The sequence below is a fragment of the Nannospalax galili genome, unplaced genomic scaffold, assembly GCF_000622305.1.
Source record: "Nannospalax galili isolate Female #2095 unplaced genomic scaffold, S.galili_v1.0 scaffold1104, whole genome shotgun sequence".
Classification (NCBI taxonomy): Eukaryota; Metazoa; Chordata; class Mammalia; order Rodentia; family Spalacidae; genus Nannospalax; species Nannospalax galili.
The window spans coordinates 571,636-593,147 of NW_008350769.1; the positions used below are offsets into that span (position 1 = coordinate 571,636).

The following is a 21,512-nucleotide window of genomic DNA, read 5'->3' on the forward strand; positions in this document are numbered from 1 at the left end:
AATGGGTCACTTTGTCTCTCAATAAGTAGTAAACAGGAGGTCTTGTACTATTCTTGAACTTTCCTAAAATTAGAACAAAACAAAAGTTACCACACACCAACAAAAGTCCAAACCTGCCACTTAGCAGCAAAGTTTCACAACACACAGTTCAAGAGCCACTCTAGGCTGGTCTGCGGTACCACCTCTCTGTCTACTACCGAGCATCTTATTTTCTCCCTGTCTGTGAATGTGGACTCAGGACCTGCCTGAATCCTTTCTTCCAGGGGTGTTGCAGAAAGAAAAGAATCAATACGCTGCTGGCTGCTCCCAGCCAGTTTGGCACTGGCAAGGCTGCACTTAAACTGACTACACGGTCCTTTCTCTCACTCTGCCAGGAAAGGGGCAGCCCAAGACTTGAACAGTTCACCTAGCTATGGAGGGCACAGTGTGGCAGGGAATGCAGGTGGGCTCTACTCCAGGATGCCTTTCCAGGCCAAGATGTGATAGCATACTCCATGATTAGTTTTAGCACTGGAGAGGCAGAGGCAGGCAGGGCTCTATGTGTACAAGACCAGCCTGGTCTACATAGCAAGTTCCAGGTCAGCTGGGGCTATAAGAAGACCCTGTCTCAAAAAGACCAAAAAAAAAAAAAAAAATCCAAAAAAACAAAAAACCATCATTGTTATTAATAAAACTCCAAGTTACATATTATTTTTACAAATGAGACAAGAACAGAGGGGTTAAATAATCTACCCAAGGTCACACAAGTAGTAAAAACCAAGACCTAAATCCAGGTGTCAAGTCTACTCTCGTTAAGTAAATGAACTGGCATGCTAAGTGACAAGTGCTCTGCCAAACAAGCAGCGGCAGTAAAGGACACCTGGGGTACTGGAGGGAAGGGAACATGCTAACAGAACATGTTTCCTTCTGTTTTGCTTTTTTCTTCCCCAATACTGTCTTCCTTTATTGCCCAGCATGCTTTCAATCTCCTGGGTTCATGCAACTCCCCTGCTTCAGCCCCTATGGTAGCTGGGACTACAGGTCAGGCCAATACACTGGGCTTTACATTGAAACTTTAAACTAGGTGGCCTGAGGTTTCAGGGAGAAGTTAATCCTTAGCCCTATGTCATCTTAGGGAAGGATATTTCTGCAAGAGCAGAAGGTCTGTGCAAAGGCCCTGAGGCAGGGGCATGCCAGGACTGTGCCAGGAGCAAAGCAGAGAGACTTGAATGGTGACGAGAGAAGAGCAACGCAGGCTTTGGAGCAGCAGAAGCCTGCATACAGTTTAAACTCTACATCTTTCCTAGAGTTCACTGGCTACGCTTTCATCCGTTTATCTTCCTGTAGCCCCAGCTGGCCTGGGGATTGCTCTATAGACCAAGCTGCCCTCAATTTCACAGAGATCTGCCTGCTTTTGCCTCCTGAGTGCTGGAACTAAAGGCATGGGCCACCGTGCCCAATAGTTTATCTTTTCCAAAGTGAACTTTGAACTCTGAGAACAGAATCTCTACCCACGGCATATTTCTGGCATTATTAGCTGATGTTGCTAAATGTATGTGCCTTGCCGTGGGAATTTTACGAACCACAGGCCTGTTCATGGCCTGTTAGGGCAGCTTGGCCAGCCCTGCCAACAGCACTCCTGCATGAGAGATGAGCCTGCCCCCATCTGTGTTAAGGAAACCAGCATGTGAAAGGCACTGCATCCTGCTTCAGAGAATACCTGCCTGATTTTACACTCACATCAGGTAATCAAACACCTCCCTCCACAAATTCGAGTTGGTGAGACAGTACCATCCAGTGACCTCTGAGCTCTCTCCTCCATACAGCAATCAGATTTAGGATTTCTCAGCGGAATGGGAAGAGGATGCAGAAACACCACATATCTTCATTCTCACTAACAGCTACCCAACCTCTCCATACTTAGCAAGGTCTGACTTGAGCGACATATGTCCTAGATCAGAAGAACAGGCTCTGAAGAGATCAGTAACAACTAAGCACAGAGAAGGGTTCCAATCACATCTACAAAGACTCAAGGCAAAGAACATTTGGTGAAGTGACAGGATTTAGCTCACTGCAGTGGGTCATCCACTTTACACTTAGAAAATGACCTTCCCTTCACTCCTCCCTCATCCATGAGGAACACCAGAATCACAGCCCACAGTTCCCACTGAGCTGTGTGAGCTACTTGAAGGAATTAAGCAATGTGCATTTAAACGCTTTCCTGTTTCTGGTTTCAGCCTTGTTATGTTTTGTTTTGTTTGAAAGGGTTTCCTTGTAGCCCCAGCTAGCCTGGAACTGGCTATGTGGGCTAGACCCACCTTGATCTCACAGAGATCTGCCTGCCTCTACCTCCTGACTGCTGGGATTAAGGCACCCAGCCCTGGTTTCAGTTTTTTTGATCTTTTTGAGACAGTGTCTCCTTGTAGCCCCAGCTGGTCTAGAACTCACTGTGTAGACCAGGCTGGCCTTGAACTCACATAGATCCACCTGCCTCTGCCTCCCAAGTGCTGGGACTAAGGGCGTGTGCCACCACACCTGGCTCTGGTTTCAGTCTTTTAAAGTAGCAAAAAGAAAATCCACGTTGGCCTGTCTGAATGGCAGGATATTCCTTTTCTCCTCCCTTTATTTCCAAAATTACTGAAATTTCATTACATTTTCTTTTCTGGGGGGGGGGGTCCACCTTAGAAGAAATCATGTTCTATAGGCTGAGATGCAAGGGCAGAGAAGAAAGGTAAAGGGAAAGATGTGTTTGCAAACATCTTTGCAACTGCAAGAGATCCCAGGCTGCTGTCCTCTGTAGACTAGCATCCTCCTTAAGGTGGCAGGGGACAGCAGGAGCTACGTGAGGTAAAGCAGAGCACCTACCCTCTAGTTCAAGACAGCAGGTGAGCCTCTGGCCCTACACTGCTCTACCTCCAGATCACTGCTGGTTCTGGGGGCCACTGAATAGCCCCTGCTGGGATGCAGGAGACTCAGTGTCACTAGAAGCCTGGGTCTAAGGCAGGCTTTCCCTACACTGTGATAAACATGTTAATCACGATCTGTATGTGGCAGGCCATCTAGGAATAATAGCTATAAGAGGAGCCCTAACTTCAAACATCAGGCTGCAGTTCCACATCCATGCTAAGTCCCCGGTGCTGTGATCACGACAATGGCCACGGGCGTATCCTTATTGCTTATAAATCTGCATTAAAGCTTTTTGAGTAGAAGGGCACAATGCCTGTGGCTTGCTTAAAGGGTCAGAAACATGCAGAAGGGGAGAACAGAGGAGCAAATGTGGTGAAATGTGAACGATGAAATCTAACATATGTATCCAGGTAACAGGCAACAGGCACTCGCTCTAGTCCTGCTCGTCCAGCTTCTCTGTAAATAAGAAATTGTGCTAAAATAGTGTACCCTAAAATGAGCTTTACCTCCAGCCCCAACAGTGAGCAGCTGTCTTGGTCCTGGCAGAGCCTCCTGCCCAATGCACCTGGGGATCAAGGCAGCAAAAGTGACTGGCTGCCAGGGTGGCATGCTGAGGGAGACAGCTGGACAATCCACATCACTGACAAGCGCCAGGAAGCACCTACAGCATCAGTTTGCCTGGGTTCTCTCCAGCACTGATTCATGCTCTTGGCATTTGGAAAATAAGGCCAGCTTAACCAAAAGGGGCCAGGAAGCACCTACCCAGAAGCTTCTGCTTAGCCTAGGCTCCTCGCTCTCATTGCTATTTAATCAGCATCCTTTTGGAAAAGGTCTCTGGCATGGAGTCCCTTCCTCTTTATCGCCAATGCCAACACCCTGGTCTAGTCCTTTGTCTTGTCACATCAAAATTACCAACAACTGCTCGGGGGGTAGGCGAACTTTGAACAAGAGGCCAAACCCAACCTTCTGTAAACAGCAGGCTTTACATGCTTTAATGATTGAAGGCAACCAAAAGAAGATTCATATTATGATAGGCAAAAAGTCTATGAAATTTGCATTTCATAAATAAAAGCCTGAGCGGCCCACAGCCACACCCGTCGGCTCTACATCGTCCTTAGGGGCTTTCACAAGTGTCCTGGAAGTCTATCCTCTGGTATGACATGACCATGTCATGAGACCCTATCCTCTGGCATGACATGACTATGTCATGAGAGTCTCACAAGACTGGATCAGTTAACATTTCCTTCTAGCTTTAAGTGGGTAGGGTGATTAGACCCTCACCTGGGATTCCTACCTGAAGGTAATCCTGCCCCAGCTATGTGTGGCGGAAAGTGCTAGAGCACTGATGTGAGGTCATCACCCATACTGGGGTGGAACTTTTTCAAAAAAATATTTTATTTATTTATTTTTATTTTATGTGTATGAGTATATTGCCTGCATGTGTGTTAAGTGCACCCATGTCTCGCAATGTCCATGGAGGTCAGAAGAAGATGCTGGATTCCCTGGACCCGGAGTTACTAATAGTTGTTGACTGCCATGTGGGTGCTGGGAATTGAACCTTGGTTCTCTGTAAGAGCAGTCAGTGCTCTTAACCACTGAGCCATCTCTCCAGCCCCTATTGGGGTGGAACTTTATGATGATGCAACAGTTTTGAGGCAGGGTCACCCATGCTCCTCTAAGTAAACCTAACCAACTCATCTGTTATCAAGCTGAACACAGATGGCATAGAGTGATGGTTAGTTTTAATGGTAACTTGCCACAAATTAGAATCCCCTGAGTAAGGAGCCTCATCTGAAGAATCTTAATTGATATGGGAAGACCCACCCCCAAATGTGGGTGGTACCTTCTCCTCACAGCCCAGATTAAAAAGGGGCGTGGCAGAAGGAAGATTATCCACCCTTTGTTTGCTTGGCCTTCCCTCTCGGTCAGAGTTGATTTATCTAGCTGCTGCTGATTCTTTTGCTGAAATGGGAACCAGCGTTTGCAGGCTATCACTGACTGAGATCAGCGGCTCTTTTCAGGAACCCTCTGGTTTTCAGTGCTAGATTGGGACTGCTGAGGAACCAAGCCTGGTGAACTGAGCAACTACCAGGGTCTTGGCCCCTCCATTGTGACGGGCACTGTGGTACTCCTCTGACTGCTGAGGCCCCACCCAGCCTCAAGGAAGAGCAACTACCAGGTTCACAGCCTCTCATGTGGGATTCTGCTGTCCTTTATTATTTCAAAGTAAGTGAACTAATAAATTAATCTATTTACCTATCTGTCTCTGTCTGTCCATTCTGCCAATTCTGTTCCTCTAGAGAACCCTAATACAAGTAGTTCCCCTGATCCATAGTTGTCTCTCTATCTGGAAACGAATAGAAATAGTCTCCCCAGGAAAAGTCACAGAGCATCACATGGGCAGACTTGAGGGGTTGCATCAGAGAGGATCCCACTCACAGAGCAGAAAACACTCAGACCCTGGCCCTTACAGAAACTGTGCCAACTCCTTCCACTGAGATCCTGTTCTCTCTCATCTCCCTTGCCTGGTTAACTGACTTCCAACATGACTTCTAAGCTATTGCTCTGGGCCTGCTCCACCTCCATGAATTCCCACTGCTATAAACTGTGCCTTGGAATACACAGACCCTGGCAATAAACTGGCTTTTCTCAAAGTCCACAAAGCCATGTGTTTGCATGTGACTATTCACTTTTTAGAAAGCTCTTTTCAGATTGATGCTAACCTGCCTCTCAAGGCTCTACAAGTGATTCCTGACTCCCCCTCTTCAGCTCCCACAGAACCCTACACTTACCTTCATCAAAGCTCTTTCCACACTGTACGGGAATCATCTATTTGTGTCTGTCTCCCCAGCTACACCAAGATTCCACAGGGAAAGGAATGCATCTTACTCACCTCCCGGCACCTAGGCAGAGCACAGCCTCCTAGCACAAGGGTTCAGTCTTCTTTCAGGATCATATATACTGAACTCAGCTCCCAGGGGACTGGGCTGCACCTCACTATTGGGAATGCACTGCGCTAGCTCTCAACTCTAAGCTATTGCTTACATTAAGTACCCTTTTCTCACCTGGACAATCCTACCAGTGACCTAAGGCACAGTTCAAATCACTCTAGTGTAGGCCAGGAGTCAGTGTGGACCAGGTTCAAACCTGAGGCATCTCTTCTTTATGTACTGCGTGTCCTTGGACAAGATGCTCACCTGTGAAGGTAGATGACACAGAACTGACCATGCATATAACTCACCTAAACTAGCATTGGGGACATAACTGATTCTCAGAAGGCTGTGGTCACATTTGTTTTTCTCAAGCAACGGTCTATACCATTTTTGTATGTCTTCTCTTCTCTTCCCCTATGTCAATACTGTCTCTTCTGAAGCAGTTAGGTTCCAGGAGCAGGACAGCATACATTTCTACAAGCCTGCCCTTGCATTAATAGGCAGTGCAGTGTAGCAGGTGGAGGGGCCAATCAATAGGTTAATGAATACATTATTTCAGGAAGTTTCAAGGATTGCAAGCAGGAGAAAGAAGGCCAGGCAGCAGGGAAATAGGAAGCCAGTGATGAGAGGGTGAGCAAGGGTGGGAGGCGTTTAGAAGAGAGCAGGTGGGAGGCAGCCTTGGGGGGGACACTCAAGGGGCCAGTGACAGGCGAGTTCCTCCTTGCAGTTGGTACTGTCCATGGCTTCCTATCCACGCCATACAGAAATGTGCTCCTGGCTCAATGCACAGCCTGGACCACATACACGCTGCCCTCAAGGCTGCTCCCCAGAGAAGAACCCCAGAGCCCCAGGCCTGCATTCCAAGTTTTCAGAAAGGCAGGCAAGAAAGTATCACTGTGTGCTCACCGTGTGTCTGGTGGAATTCTGCCTGCCTGTAACCTTGAAGTTGGCATGTAACTGTCGGGCATGCCATCTAAAGTCCCATGATCTGGATAAGGAATTTGAACCCAAACTGAGCCAGAGAGGTTAAGGAACACACCCAAGGTCACACACTCCAATCTGGTTCCAGAACCCACACAACTTGATGCCTTTACTCTGAGTTAGAACCTGGAAAGTGAATACGATAATGTTCCTTTCCCTAACCTTGCTAAGCCTTGTGCTTTCCAACCCACTAACTCATATACTTAGACAAAAAGATATACCCTAAAGGGCACTTTTATTATTTAAAAAATATTTTGTTTACTATTTTTATTTTATGTGTATGAGTGTACTGCCTGCATGTATGTAAGTGCACCCATGTCAGGAAATGCCCACAGAGGTCAGAAAAGGGTGTTGAATCCCCTGGAACTGGAGTTAACGGATGGCTGTTAGCTACCATGTGGGTGCTGAGAATCGAACCTAGGTCCTCTGCAAAAGCAGTCAGTGCTCTTAACCGCTGAGCCATCTCTCCAGCCTCTAAAGGGCACTTTTAAGGCAGATACTGATACCCTTGTTCCCTTTCCAACTTTCCCCACAGCCTGATACTTTTTAATCAAATCCCTTGATCTTCTTTTCTCAGGGCTCTATCTATGCCACTCTACCTTGCCTGTTTGTTGCCTATGCTCAAGAATTTCTAAAGTCCATAAAAACTTGTAACATAACCTAGAAACAAGCAAGAAAGGCAGGCAACTACACATGGACTGTGTGAGGAGGCAGCACAGTGGAGATGGCACAGGCACCTTCTAGCATGCCAATGAATAGTGCGGGAGCACAAGCTGGGCCAGCGGGCTCTGCCAACACAACATGCACCCTGACTGACAGCCTGTGACGGCACCTCATTCTTTCTGCCACAGCAGCAAGCCAAAATGACAGGCAAGGAATGCTGCAAAGGCAAAGTTCAGCAGCCTCTGTGCCTCTGAGGTTACAAGCATGGTAAGGGGACAGAAATGAAGGCAGGAAACATGACAGGCGATCTGGGTAAGGTGGCACATGCCTACAATCCTAGTTCTCTGGAAGGAGGCAGGAGGAGCTTGCGTTCAAGGCTAGCCTGGCTGCATAGTAAGACCCTGTTTCAAAACACAAAGGGGCTGGAGAGATGGCTCCACAGTTAAGAGCACTGGCTTCTCTTGCAGTTCCTAGCACCCTAGGTGGTGGCTAACAACCATCTGTAATTCCAGTTCCAGAGGATCTGACACCCTCTTCTGGCCTCCACAGACACTGCATGACACAAGTGCACTTATATACATGCAGATGAAACACTCATACATATAAAATAAAAAAAAAAAATTAAACAACCAAAAAGGCAGGCAATCATTTATACCAATGGCGGAATATCAGCCTGCCTGAAAGTCACATACAGAAAAGCAAAATGTTAAGTTCCTAAAGAAAGAATTATGTCACAAAATTCCTTCAGTTTGATGAAGTCCACTTAAAGCCAGTAAGTATGGGGGTGTGCTATTTTATTGGAGGGGGGCATAATCCACACATGACCTTTAACCCAACGAACATCTCTCTGGGGTCACCGATTAGAAAGAAGTCTTCATTAGCAGCATGTGAAAGTGCACCAATGTGATCACCAAACAGAGTCAACTCAAACACCAGGAGCAGAGGTCCAAAGATGCTTGACTTATTTCCAAGAGATACAAGCAATTTCTAGTGGAATGGACCTAAAGTGAACCAAGGACTTGGGACATACAAAATTAAAACACAATCAAAACTGTATTTCACTGAGCACACCTAGCAGTAAGAGGTCCAAGTAGGCTTTTGTCCATAACACATCACCTTCCAAATATAGCATATGACCTCAAAAGATAACAAAAGGTAGAGACATGGGAGAGGAGAGGAATCAGAAATACCAGCCACTAAGGCTAAGACAAGGCTCTCCCCAGACCATGGCAGGAAGTGTTGTGGAAATGAGCCCTTGCAATATTATGATTCTAACACCAAAGTGACCATGAGGTGTCCTCATGCCCAGGATCCCCCCAGCACTGTCAGAACACCTGGCAAAAGGTGTTCTGCCAGGTTGGCTGGCATCAAGTCCTCTAGGAAGGCCTGCCTTGTCTACGAAGGCCTGACCTGTAGCTGAAATACCTGTCTCTTCTTTTAGCAAGTAGTGGCTGGGCAAGGCCAAGAGCATCAGTTAATAGTTCTGCTGTGGTGATGGGTCTAGGAGCAGTGTGCAGGAAGAGGAGGGTGGCTCAGCCCTTCCTGCAGCCAAGATCCTCAGGGAAGAGCTACAAAACAACCCTGTTTGCAAAACACAAGCATTCCAGCAACAGCCATAGGGGATGGGTAGGCTAGAAATCCTCACTCCAATATGCAGGAGACAAGCAGCCCAATCAAGAATGAGTTTTTTTTGCTAGACAAGTTGCTCTACTTTGCTTTTCTGTTGTAGTAATAAACACCATGACCAAAAGCAACTTGGAGAAGGAAGGGTTTACTTTGCTTACAGGTTACAGTTCATTATCAAAGGAAGCCAAGGCGGAAACTGAAGCAGAGACCATGGAGGAAGGCTGCTTACTGACTTGTTTCCCCTGGTTTGCTCAGCTCTGTGTCTAAAACAGTCCAGGCCCACCTGCCCAGGAATGGCACTGCCCAAATGGGCTCAGCCTTTCTACATCAATTAGCAATTAAGAAAATGCCCCCAGAGACATGTCCACAGGCCAGTCTGATTGGAGACAATTCCTCAATTGAGAGTCTTTCTTCCCAGATATGTCTAGGTTTGTGTCAAGTAGACAAAAACTAACTATGACATTAGTATATGTTTATTCATCACTCTGTGTTCAGGACACCTGACCAATTAAATTACTTATACAGAATGGCTTAGTGCCATCAAATATGGCAACTTTCTGCAGGACACTGTCTTCTTGTGGCACTTGTTTTAATGACAGAAGTTCAATAAACATGCTGACACAAAGACCAAGAGAGTGTGTCACCACCTAAAACTCTAAGCTTCCCCATGCCCTTTTGTTTTCTGGCTCTCTGAGAGTGACAGGGGCCTATGAGATACACTGTGTTCCAAAAATCCTGAGGGCTGACTCAGTTTACCACTGTTTCCTCCCGATCCCTCTTCCATCACTCCCTCAATGGTTCACCTTTATGAGATGGTAATTATAGGCTCAGGACTGAGAGCCATCCAGCCTATGCAACTTACTGGGTCTATGGATATGATCTTTCTGGAACAGTATTGCTACTGTAAAATAGAGGAGAGGGTAATGTTGTGTGCACATAAAGAAGTGGCCCAGAACTTGGCTGTTCAATAAGTAGTCTCTTTGGTGGCTATTCTCCTGTAACAGTCCATCAGACTCACTGGTCTAAAGGTACTGAAAATACCAAAGGCAGAAAGCTGATTCCCACCTCTGTAAGACTGGTTTTGAGAACAGCCTGTTTTGGGAACAAACTGACAGAAGTCAATGCCATTAGTTAAATACTTCTTTTTCCATTTTCACAGGGAAATAGATGATTCCAATTGGTCATGGCCAAACTAGGTCAAAGGTTCTATTCTAAAAGTTCACTTGCCAATTAACTATACGCAGTGGTAGGTTCCCCAGACTATGTCATTTCCTCAAACTCTTATCCATAAAGCAGCTGACTAGGGCAATACTGATTGACTTGAGTGTGAGGCCTGGGGACCAAGAAATCCAAGCCAGAACCAGCCTGATGACCCAAGCTGGAGCCCTAAAATACACAGTGGATGGAGAGAAACAACTCCCAAAAGTTGTCCTCTGACTTCTACATGTGTGGCATATGTGGCATAATCAAGATCATGCACACACACACCATACACCTATACAAGTAATAGAAAATAAAATCATCAAAAATGTAAAAAAGAGGGATTGAAGAGATTGCTTAGCTGTTAAGAGCACTGGCTGCACTTATACAGCTTAGAATACTTGCAGAAGACCTAGGTTCCAACCCAGCAACCACATGGCGGCTAACAACCATCCCTAACTCCAGTTCCAGAGGATCCAACACCCTCTTCTGGCTTTCTCAGGTACCTTACTACACAGGTGTACTTACATACATACAGGCATAACACTCCATACAGACAGAATAAAAATACATAAACAATATTTTTAATTTTTGAGAGAGACTCTCCAGGTGTGGTGGCACACGCTTTTAGTCCCAGCACCCAGGAGGCAGAGGCAGATCTCTGTAAGTTCAAGGCCAGCCTGGTCTACATAGCAAGTTCCAAGTCAGCTGGAGCTACAGGGAGCCTCTGTCTCAAAAAGACAAAAAAAAAAAAAAAAAAAAAAAAAAAAAAAAGAGACAGACAAAAAAGACCCAGGAGGGACAAGACAGGAGCAAGGCTATACATTCCCCAGATACCCACAGCACAGCTCCCAGGACCTCCAAAGACTTTTCTACTGTCTTAGGGAAGCACACATGGTCTGTCTGTCCTCTAAAAAGCTCCAGAATTGAACACTTAAAGAAATCTGATGCTAACTCTTCTCCTGAGGGCATTTCAGATGTTTCAGATAGAGAGAGAAGGGGGAAGGGTGATCAGGATTTTAAGGACAGAAAAAGCCTGACTTCTTGGGACAGCAATAACCCTAGGGCACAGGTGCAGAGCCAAGGCCTGTGTGGGAATCCTGAAGCCACCACCTTCTAGGCTGAAAGAGAGCCTCCTTAGCACTGCCTCCTACACCAACTGGCTGCTACCAGGCTGGCTGAGGACGCAACAGAGTACTCCGGACAGAAGTTGTAGTCAGGGATCTCCAGAGTCTGCCACAAGGATCACATGATCATGGCTGCCATTAGACCCAATGGGCCCAGCAGGCTGCTCTCCTGACCTCCCCCTTTCTTTTTCTGGAATCCTGGAATCCTCAATCTCAGAGCAGCTCAGGGAGGAGGCAGGTGCAGGGGGAGGAGGCTGGTGGAAGCAGTTTAGTACTCTTGCCCCTCCTCCTCCCTAGGGTCCCAAGGCAGAGCTTCTTCCCAGGGTCAAGACCAGGGGCAGGAAAGAGGGCACGTTGGACCAACCAAAGTAGAACTTTGCCAGTTTAATAGGTGCTGGGGTTGGAACCCTGGGTTTCATATTTGCGAGATAAGTGCTCTACCACTGACCTCCACCCACAGCCCTGTGTATTTATTTTAAAGCATCTAGGAAAAGTCATCAGCAGTGACTAGTTAACCACTGGCCATGTTGTTCCCTGCTGAGACTTCACCAAGATGAGTCATTACATGTACAATTAAATAAGCCCCTACAGACTCACCCAGTACAGAGAGCCCCCTCTGCTGGCCATGGTCCCCTCCCCTCAACTTCCCACCTGGTTCACCCACGGAGCCAGGCACCACAAAGGGGAGCAGTATGTGACAGACACAAAAGGTTCAGCTGGGGCTTGAGGGGTGGCTCAGGGGTTAAGAGCACTTTGCTGTTCTTCCAGAGGACCTGAGTTTGATTCCCAGAACCCCCTTGGCAGCTCTGTCACCCTCTTCCAGCCTTTGAGAGCACTACACACATACCAGTATACATATGTACAATCAAAACACTTGTACAAATATAAATAAATCATTTTTTTTTTTAGAAAAGACTCAGCTGCTCTCAGAGGTTTCTGCCTTCTACCTTTCACCTAGGCACAAGTCCACGTTTCCACTTCTCCTGTCTTTAGTCTGGTGATTTTCTTTCATTTTTTTTTTTTTTTTTTTTTTTTTGCCTTTTTGTTTTTTGGTTTTTTTTTTTTTTTTTTTTTTTTTTTTTCTTTTTTTTGGCTTTTTGCTGTTTGGGTTTTTTTTTTTTTTGTTTTTTTTTTTTTTTTTTTTTTTTTTTTGACAGTCGCCTTATTCCCAGCCTGCTTGGATGTTACGTGGTAGATGGAGGTGGCCTTGATCCTGAGGGCTGGGATTAAAGGCAAGCCACCATGCCCCAAGTTCTTTCATTGTTTTTTTTTTTTTTTGAGACAGAGTCTCCCTGTAGCTCCGCTGTCCTGGAACTCACTACGTAGACCAGGCTGTCCTTGAACTCACAGATATACGCCTGCCTCTGCCTCCCTCTTTCATTGTTTTTTAAGTTATAGCAGTCTTAGATCCTCTATGTAAGTCGTTGCCAATGGCAAAAAAGACAGTTAATTGCAGGCTGGAGAAAATCATTTTCCTGTCTTCAACAGGCATGTTTACTTACCTTAAGAGAGCTAAAACCAGCCCCAAGGAAACAGCTGATCATGTATGACTGAGCCCCACCAGGCTGGAATAGCATTCTGCCCAGGGGGTTATTTAAGCACCTAAGTATGTGACATCTACCCAATTCCACTGGATCAGAGGTGAACTCTGAAAAATGGAACCAAAAATGACAGAGGAGAGTGTCTAGAGGGAAGGGGAAATCCACCCAATAAGCTTAGGTAAATTTCCAATCAATATCCCCTCCATTTTCCAGTTCCCATAATGTGTTGCATTATCTGTGGAAGCTAAAGATCAAAAGGGAAGCAAGAGTTCAACTTTTCCAACTGAAGTAGAAATAAGTGCCTGCCTTATTGCACAGATGTTAGCAAAGGTGCTGGCCTCCAGTGTCATAATTTCAACTCCAAGCTTAAGTAGAAAAGCCTGAGCACTGAAGCTGGGCTGTGAGTCAGAATATCACTAATTTCCCCCATCCACAAGCCATGTCCCGTCTCCTAAGTACTTCACACTCTCCAAACATAAATGTCTTTTTCAGCTCTGATGATTTTTTTTTCCCCGAAAGTAATGACCGTCCACCTAGCTAAAGGAATACTAACAAGGGAACAGACCAGAGCGAGAAACTATATAGCAATGCAGAGCCCTGGTCTACACACAGCCACAGACCTGGAGTGGGGGGAGTTTACAACAGATGTCAGGACTTGGAGATGTGCTCTTTAGTCACCACCGATGCATGGGTTGGGAGAACACTCCCAGAGTGAGAGCCTAGGTCTGACCTTGCTTTCAGTCAAGGCCTCCTCACTGTCGCCTCCTGGACCTGAGATCTCACCCAACTCTAGTTTGTCATCTGTGAAGTTGGGGCAATACCTTAAATACCTTGTATAAGACTATGAGGAATAAATAATAATAGGTATTATATACAATAAATCACCTGAGTACACAGCAAAGGTTCTGGCAGATAAGCAATCAAAACTTGGTAATAATTGGTTACCAGGAATCAGAAAAGTATAAGTCTGTTCAAAGTCTGTCAGCACCCCAAAACAAGAGGGTCTGTTTTCCTCCAAAGGTATCGATGAACTATAATATAAAAAACACAAAAAACAAAAAAAAAAAAACCGAGTCTGCAGAGATGGCTCAGCAGTTAAGAGCACTGGCTGCTCTTGCAGAGGACTGAGGTTCAGTTCCCAGCACCCACATGGTGACTAACAATGTAACTCCAGTTCCAGGGGATTCAACATCCTCTTCTAGCCTCTGCAGGCACTGAACCCAGGTGGTGCACTTACACACATTCAGGCAAAACACTCATACACATAAAATAAAAATAAATGAATATTTTTAAAAAATAGGTGATAGAAAAGAGTATGAAAATCTTGAATAAAAGAAAATCCCCTGGTAAAGTCACCATTTATCATCCCAGGATACGCATCCTGGAGGACAGTAGATGAATCTTATACACCTGAGGCTGTGATAACAGGAAGGATGGGGCTGAGAGGGAGTCAGGGCACCAGGAGCTTGGAGTTGGCCCCAGGCTCCCCTCCTTAGAGCAGCCTTGCCCAGCTCTGCTTCATGTGCTTTTCCCACCTTATCGCGTTGGTTCTAAGTTGTCTTCCCTCCAGTCCAATTCCCAGTCTGAGGTTCTGTTCCCAGCACCCTCATGGTGAGTAACAATGGTCTGTAACTTCAGTTCCAGGACATCCTTTGCCCCCTTCTGGCCTCCATGGGCACTGTACTCATGTGGTGCACCTACAGATAGGTAGGCAAGAAACTCATACACATATAATAAAAAATAATTCGTTGGGTATGGTGGCATTATTATATATTATTATTTTAAAAAAGAAGGAAAGCCCAATTCAAGTTCTAGCTTAGGGACCAACTCATTTGGGTTTTTTTGTTCTTTTTGAGACAGGGTCTCCCGGTAGCCCCAGCTGTCCTGAAACTATGTAGACTAGGCTGGCCTTGAACTCATAGAGATCAGTCTGCCTCTGCCTCCCAAGTGCTGGGAATACAGGCGTGTGCCACCACACCCGGCTGGGACCAACTCATTTGTAACTCAGAGTCAATCACTTCCACTTCTTCATCTATAAATTGGGAATATTTTATACTATACTCTGACTACATTAAAGACTAGAATCAATGACATGGGCCTTGGGGGTGGGGACCCAGCCGTAGAGCACTTACGCAGCACCTGCCTCCAAAAAAAAAAAAAAACGCCAACAGGTAAAGAAAAAAATGTTTACTTCATGAAAGAAATAGCAATAAGTAAATCCAAAGTCTGATTACTATGAAAATGTCACACTCAATATCATGCAACATAAATTAATGACGGCTCTTACTTTTTTAAGAACATTAGTTCTGATAGCCTTTTAATCTGTTCATACAACAGTTGTAAGAAGGAGATAAATGGAAGCTCCTCACAGAGCCCAGATCAGATCAAGCCCACAAATGCCTGCTAGTCCAGCTTCAACCATCCTGGCCACTTCTCAGATGTCAGTACAGGGAGAAATTAAGTAATGCTTCTAGTTCCACTTAGCCATGTCAAACCAACACAAGTGAAATCCTCACCTACAAGAGTAATCAACAGATCAAGGAAAGGATCAGTTCTGCTGAGTGGAAGTTAAGATCTCTTCTAGGGCATGCACCCATGTTTTCTTTTAAAAAGCAACATACTGTGGCTAGAGACATGGTTCAGTGGTTTAAGAGCACTTGCTGCTTTTGCACAGAACCTGGGTTCAGTTCCCAGCACCCATGTCAAGTGGCTTACAACCGTAACTCTAGCTCCAGGGGACCCAACACCACCTTCTGGCCTGAGGGCACCCGCACACATATGGCATATGGCATACACTCACACAGGTACACACATACACATAAGTAAAAATAAAAACAAATCTTTAAAAGTAAAGATATCTCCAGGTACAGTGAGTCACACCTGCAATTTCAGCTCTCATGAAGTAGAAGCAGAAAGACTGGGAGCTCCTTGGCTACATAGAAAGATCAGGTCATCCTTGGCTACATAGTTCAAGGCTAGCCTGGGCTAGCTAATGACACTTTAGCTCAAAAAAAAAAAAAAAAAAGTTGGCAATCACTGAAGCAGGAGGATGGAGAGTTTGAAACCAGCCTGGGTTACATAGCAAGTTGAGGCCAGCCCGGACTACACATAGACAGGTCTTATCTCAAAACAACAATAACACAAAAAATTCATGAGACAGATGGAAAAAACTCAATTTTTCCTTGTTTGAGTTTTATTTTTAAGTCCAGAAGTGTTTCATTTACAACTTCCTATTAAAATGTCCAGAAAACTGAGAGGGAGTGGGAAAGGAAGTGAGGGGGAGCTGATCTCCCTAGTTCAGGGAAAAAGCATGCAGTTAAAACAGCTTCCAAATCCACCCCCTTCACAGCTTCCAATCAAAGAGGAAGGAAAAATCTATTTCCCTTTATTGAACACCTACTATGAACCCAGCACCACGCTAAACACTCTTCCTACATTATTTCCAAAGCCCATTTTCTCTCCCACACCTAGAAACAACATGAAACAACATCCCAGACAGGTGGAAAACCAATCTGTAGTAGTTTTAGATATTTCAATTGTCTATGATAAACACAAAATAGTGCTCTAGCTGAGGCACCAGGTCCAAGTTCTAAAAGATTCTTTGCAGAAGAAACTGAATGCTGCCTTAGTTATAATTCTGAAATTAACTTGTGGTACTTAATACACCATTAAAAGATGCTTTAAAACTTTTATAATCTCATGTGTAAGAAAAGCTCACTGTAAAGCAAAAATAACCCGGGCCAAGTTTCTCACCTGAGGACATGTGACAGTCAAATAAAGGCCCTTAAGAGATGTGTTCACAGTGAACAGCACCTGTATGGCCAGGTCATGAATGGATTTATTCCTGCTGGGAAGCAGTTATCTGTATTAAGATGTTGTTCTCCTCATAAAACCTCTCTGACAGTCAGCCTAAATGACTGTGTATATGGCAGTCCAATGGAGTCAAACACACAAGGATGTCCTAGTATTTAAATGCTAGTCTTTCCATTCCATTTCACATATTTTAAACAAACAAAAAACACTACCTACATGTCATCTCCATTGCCCTGCATTAACCCATTTCAAAAAAGCCATAATTAATGTCTGCCTTAAACACTAATATTAAAGCAACACCAAACACGGTGTATGTTCTTGGAAATACTTTCTGTGTTCCCAGACTCTGTAGAAAAATCAGCCAAGATACAAGGCTAGTCCACACCTGTAAAGCCTGGGGCTCCTGAAGGACCCTCTTCTTCCCAACAACAGTTGTGAAAGAGCTGAAAGATGCGATCTCTGCCAGGCAGAGATGCCAGAAACTTGCAACCGGCCATCATGCCGTCTGGCTTTTTGAGAACACCAGACAAGCCCATATCTGGGTAGGCCTCCTCAAGGTTATTCTTAAGCTGGGGATGTCCAGTGTGCCACGGAGACCTCCAATAGTGCTGTCACAGCTGGGGGGGATAAGTATGTGTGTGTGTGTGGGGGGGTGTCTTCTGATAAGAGGCCTCGGTGGCTGCCATCACCCCATTCAGTCCACCACCAGACGGAAATGTCAAGAGTTCTCCCATGGCCACCTGCCATAGACCTCAGCAACCTACACACACCGTCTGCCAGCCTCCAGGTCAGGGGCATGTGGGCAGTACTTAGCCCGGGAAGGTTGGGCCAGTGCGCAGCCCCAGTCCCCAGCCCCGTGGCCCTGCTAAAGAGGCAAGGCTTGGTCCCCATCCCGGCAAAGCCTCCCGAGGACACCGCGTGCAAGCTGCTCCCTAACTACCCCCTGGGGAGAGACCTGTGGGCGCGCCCAGGCAAACTTGACCTACCACCCGACTCCTAGAGGTCAAGGACAGCGACCGGGCAGCGCGGACCGCGCGCGGAGGGGTATCCTAGTTGGCGTGGATCCCCTCGCAAGTGCTCCGGGCCCGACGTGACCGCCAGAAGGAGGCGCCAGGAGGCCCGGGGCCTCCGGATGCCCAGGCGGGAGGTCTGCAGCCACACGTCGGGTCGCCACGGCCACCCGCGCTACAGCCGCCCGGCGGCCAGCAAGTCGAGGCGGAGCTCCCCGGGGGCTCGGTGCTCACCTCTGCTTCATGCTGCTGTGTCCCCCGGCGCCGGCGTCCTAGTGGCCGCCAGCCCCAAGCCGGGACCCGCAGCTGCAGCCCCGCGCGCCAGCCCGCAGCGTCTGGAGCAGCGGCAACAGCAGCGGCAGCGGCGGCGGCTGCAGGAGGAGAGGCGGCGCCGCAGGGGCTGGGCGGGCACATGGGAGGGCGGGGGCTGCGGCCCTGCAGGCTGAACCACGCGACCCGATGGGGGGGCTCTCATGCGCCCTGGAGCATGCATGCTCTCCTGGTCCTTAGTGACCCCGTTTCCACCTCTAGGCTCTGGTGGGTCAGTATTTCATGGGTCACATACAGACCGTAAAGGAATGGACTGCTGCCAGTCCCTCTCTCATGTTCAGCCTCCCCCTCGCCACGGCACAGCCCATATGGTACATTCTTGAAAGGCCCAGCGGAGTGGGAGAGGACAGAGGTGATTGGCTGGGAATCTTGGAAGGGGCGAGAAGCCACACAAAACGGCCAACGGGATAGCACCAGGGGCTTATCCGAGACGGCCAGACCTTGGGGCTGGGAGCACGCACTTAAAGGGGATGTTTGTTGCGCTCAGAAGCCGCCACCAAACAAAGCTAGAATTTTCTTTCTGATCTCATCCCGAAGAGAAACAGAGTAGGGAAGCCTCAGGTTTTCGGAGAAAACATAAGAGAATTTAATCCGTATTTTATCTGTATGACCTTGAGTGGGTAGTTCCAACTCTCTGCCTCAGTTTCCTTTACTAAAAATCCAATGAAGATGTTAGCTCACAGTTGACCTCTAGAGGCCCTGCTCTTATTTCAACATCCTTTTGCTCGGGATTATTAATCTCTTCAGTTCCGGGCTTGGCCTGCCATCTTAAGGAATTTTGTATGCTCTTGGGACGGTGGCACACGCCTTTAATCCCGGTACTGGAGAGGCAGAGACAGGAGGACCTCTGAGTTCCAAACCAGTCTGGTTTACATAGAGTTCCAGGTCAGCCAGGACTATATAGTGAAATCCTGTTTTAAAAAAAACAAACAAGGGCTAAAGAGATGGCTAAGTGGTTAAGAATACTCCCTGCTCTTCCAGAAGACCTGAGTTTTGCTCCCAACACACACATGGTGGTTGAAAATCAGCTTTAACTCCAGTTCCAGGGAATCCTACTCCCTCTTCTGGTTTCTGTTGACACTGCATGCCGGTGGTGCACTTAAGATATAGGTAAAACATACACATAAAATATAAAGTGGAAGACAGGCAAAACACCCACACATAAAATATAAATAAAGTGGAAGAAAAAGGGAACACGATGAGCTATATTTAAAGAAAAAAAATTTGTTGAGAATGGGTAGACTTTCTGACACCACGTCTTTCCAGAGACTTACGTAAAGGCTGATGGTGTGTCGCTGGATGGTTAAAGACCAATTCTTCCTACACAGAGACCCTGCTTCGAGTATCTCCTAAGGGCTACTCTTCCAGAGTCGCTCCTTCCTCCTCCACCCTTCCGCCTCAGAATCAGATGAATCTTCAGTTCATTCCTGACTTGTTGAACTGTCCAGGATTCCTGCCTCAGCAGCAAATCCCACAGGCTGGCCCTCAGTGCTGTTGAAGACAGTCCCTATCTGAAGTCTGTAACACAGCATGCAACTATACAGGGCTGACTGTGTTTATAGTTCTACTCCAGCTCAAGCTGAAGACTTCCAAGCATTTGTGCAGGCCTAGTCTGCCATATTTTAGAGGTTTGTTTTTGTTTTTAAATATGGAATGTTTCATGAATTTGCATGTCATCTTTGCCCAGGGGCCATGCTAATTTTCTCTGTATCACTCCAATTTTAGCATGTGTGCTGCCGAAGCAAGCATGGTATCTCAGAGTTTTACTCCAGGAACCTAGACCTGGAGTTGCTACCAAGCTTCAGGCCAATTCCTCTTTTTCTTTTTTCTTTTCTTTTCTTTTCTTTTCTTTTCTTCCCCCCTCTCTCCCTCCCTTCCCTCCCTTTTCTTCCTTCCTTTCTTCCTTTCTTTCCTAACCTTTATTTTACTCTGTGTGTGTGTGTGTGTGTGTGTGTGTGTGCGCGCGCACACATGCACGTACCACAGGGTCAAAGAACAACTTTTAGGACTCATTTCTCTCCTTCTACCATGGGGTCCAGGGATCAAACTCAAGTGGTCAAGCTTGGTGGCAAACTTTTTCCTGCTGAGCCATCTTCTGACTATTATCCAAAGAAGGCCGGAAAGTCCAGTTCTGACTTGTTGCCTGTCTGGAGGGCCGATGGTAGCTACTGGCATGCAAGGGCTCCTATTTCTACCTTGTGGCTCCATAACTCTGATTTTCAGTGTTTTCTACCCCCCAAAATGCAATCCTTATTGACATATTTCCTTCTTTCACTAGTATCCAGCAGCAGCTGCTGCGGCTTCTGTTTATTAACTGTTATGGTTTAGACAAGACATGTCCTTCAGAAAGCCTCGTGTACTGGATACTTGGTCTTCAGCTGGCCGTACTATTTTGGGAGGTGCTGGAAACTTTAGGAGGTGGGGCCTGACTAGTTGAAGTAGGACACTGGGAATCAGTCCTTGGAGTTTCTTGTCCCTTGCCTCTTCCTGTCTCTCCTGCTTCCTGTCCACCATAAGGTGCGTAGCCTCTGCCACATGCTCCCACTGCTTTGATATTCTGCCTCCGAGCAGAGGCCCAATACCAACAGTGCAAAGAACCATGCATGGAAACCTCTGAACCCGTGAATTAAAAGAAATCCTTCTGGGGTTGGAGAGATGGCTCAGTGGTTAAGAGTGTGTACTGCTCTTCCAGAGGACCCAAGTTTGGTTCCCAACACCTACATCAGGTGGCTCACAAACACCTGTAAGTCTAGGTCCAGAAAGATCTAACACCCCTGGCCTCTGCACAGGCACACACATAAACATAATTAAAAGTGATAAAAATAAATCTTGGGCTGGAGAAATGGCTCAGCAGTTAAGAGCACTGGCTGCTCTTGCAGAGGACTTGGGTTAGATTCCCAGCACCCACAAAGCAGCTAACAACTAACCATACTAATTCCAGTTCCAGGGGATCTGATACCCTCTTCTAACCTCTGAGGGCATTGCATGGCATGGGTGCATTTACTTAGGCAATACACTCATACACATAAAAAACTTAAAATAATAAATGTAAAAAATTTTTTTCTGTCCTTTTTGTGATAAGGTCTCCTCCCTTTGGCCCCACCTAGCTTGGAATGTGCTATGTAGACCAGGCTTGACTCAAACTCACAGAGATCTGCCTTCTCTGCCTCCCTGGATGCACACCTTTAATCCTACCACTCAGGCGGCAGAGGCCAGTAGATCTTTGTGAGTTTGAGGCCAGTCTGGTCTACATAGCAAGTTCCAGGTCAGCTGAGGTCAAAGGGAGACCCTGTCTCAAAAAGCCCAAAAACAAAACCAAAAACAAATAAATATTATGAAAATAAATGAAAATAAATCCTCCTTTAAATTGTTTGTCAGGTATTTTGTCACCACAATGATGAA

General features: G+C 46.4%; 1 protein-coding gene and 1 non-coding gene across 5 annotated transcripts in view; both read right to left on the reverse strand.

Annotated features, from left to right (window-relative positions):
• The window catches only part of Mical3 (microtubule associated monooxygenase, calponin and LIM domain containing 3), a 203,394-nt gene extending 185,247 nt beyond the window's left edge, over positions 1 to 18,147 (reverse strand). For all 4 annotated transcript variants that reach the window (XM_008847918.3, XM_008847917.3, XM_029570834.1 and 1 more), the window contains exon 1: positions 18,015 to 18,147. The gene's annotated coding sequence lies outside the window, so the exon portion shown is untranslated. The remainder of the gene's footprint in view (positions 1 to 18,014) is intronic.
• Positions 18,148 to 19,752: 1,605 nt separating this feature from the next.
• Positions 19,753 to 19,859, reverse strand: LOC115072861. The gene has a single exon (XR_003851864.1). It is a non-coding gene; the product is annotated as a U6 spliceosomal RNA (small nuclear RNA).
• Positions 19,860 to 21,512: the final 1,653 nt, after the last annotated feature.